The 1,832-nt window shown below is 32.6% G+C and overlaps 1 protein-coding gene across 1 annotated transcript in view; it reads right to left on the bottom strand.

Annotated features, from left to right (window-relative positions):
• LOC107474961 (uncharacterized) overlaps positions 1-1,832 on the bottom strand; it is a 22,768-nt gene that overhangs the window by 17,470 nt on the left and 3,466 nt on the right. The window lies entirely within an intron of this gene.

Below are 1,832 nucleotides of genomic sequence, written 5' to 3'. Positions count from 1 at the left end.
GGGGCCCACTTGGTGTGTGCTTGGGCTGAGCTTGATGAATTCACGTGTAGAGGCATTTCTTGGCGTCAAACTTTAAGTTATGACGTGTTTTGGGCGTTTAACTCTGGATCATGACGTTTTTCTGGCGTTTAACTCCAGACAGCAGCGTGTACTTGGCGTTCAACGCCAAGTTACGTCGTCAATTTCCGAATAAAGTATGGACTATTATATATTGCTAGAAAGCTCTGGATGTCTACTTTCCAACGCCGTTGAGAGCGCGCCAATTGGAGTTCTGTAGCTCCAGAAAATCCATTTCGAGTGCAGGGAGGTCAGATTCCAACAGCATCAGCAGTCCTTTTGTCAGCCTTTTTCAAAGTTTTGCTCAAGTCCCTCAATTTCAGCCAGAATTTACCTGAAATCACAGAAAAACACACAAACTCATAGTAAAGTCCAGAAATGTGAATTTAACATAAAAACTAATGAAAACATCCCTAAAAGTAGCTTAAACTTACTAAAAACTATCTAAAAACAATGCCAAAAAGCGTATAAATTATCCGCTCATCACGAGCCAAGAAGCAAATATTCACTGCTCGATCAAGCATCGAAACTAAATACCGTTCTCTCGCTGACACCACTACTGAGGTTGTCTCGATCCGTTGGCTTTTCGAAAACTTGGATGCCCTTCAGTCGTCCCCAATTGATGTTTATTGTGAAAACCGCAGTGCTATTCAGATTGCCTATAATGACATTTTTTATGAACGCACCAAAATATTGAGATTGGTTGTCACTTTGTCCGGTAACGTCTCTTTATTGATAATGTTCGTCTCGTAGCTGTTGGGACTCTGGACCAAACTGCTGATATCTTCACGAAAACTCATCATTCACTCATTTTCGGACTCTAGTGTCCAAATTCAAAATAGTATCCTTAGTTCCCACTTGAGTTTAAGGGAAAATGTTACGGTATAATTAGAATTAATTAGCATCAATTATAATTATTTAGCATATCTGTATATTTGTTATTTTGATTCTTCTAGCATCTATATATAGCCTTGTATATTGTATTATTAGTCACCACACTAAATAATATACCTTATTTTTATCAATTTAGTCTCTTGTTTCTAAGAGTCTTACAACTTTAAAACATTTGTATCAAACAATAACACAAAAATCATGTCAACTTGCATAACATACAACAAAGTATTTTTAATCAATACAGATTGGAGATATAAGCAATTATGTAAGCTTTTAAAAAAATAAAAAGAAAAAAATCACAAAAACTCACATGGACATAGCTTCATTGGGATCGAGGCATGATGAACACCATTCAAATACTGTCAAACAAATCATTTTCCCAGTCATAGCCATTAGTTTGTGAACTTAATAAGTTCAAAGGGTATGATAATTTTTAATAATAACAATGTATAGTAACTTTCAAAAGGAATCTGGATATAGTCAAATAACAAAAAATAGTTATATATCATTGTCAAATCTCATGTATGAAATTGTAATAATTGTAGAATATTTGAATGTCTTTGTTTAGCAAAAAAAAAAAAATCAATTCATAAAGAATAAAATAATACTAAGTTAAGTAGATAAGAAAAAAAATTACAAAATTCAGAATTTAGAAAATTAATGAAATTTTGGAAGGGTTTTGTGGGTTTGTGTTTATTTTATTGAGTTTTTTAGTTAGTGAAAATTTAAGAAGGCCAATTATCTGAGTTCATCTCATCTATTAATCCAATATGTTATATATTATTACAATTGAGTTTGGATTTGAATCCAAATTCTCTAAGATAGTTGAGTTAGAACATAAAAATATCAACCAATTGAATAACTAATAATACATATATAAA

Source organism: Arachis duranensis, chromosome 2, assembly GCF_000817695.3.
Source record: "Arachis duranensis cultivar V14167 chromosome 2, aradu.V14167.gnm2.J7QH, whole genome shotgun sequence".
In the NCBI taxonomy this organism is placed as follows: Eukaryota; Viridiplantae; Streptophyta; class Magnoliopsida; order Fabales; family Fabaceae; genus Arachis; species Arachis duranensis.
Note: the sequence above shows the minus strand (reverse complement) of the source record. Positions and strands in the feature narration are given on the sequence as shown.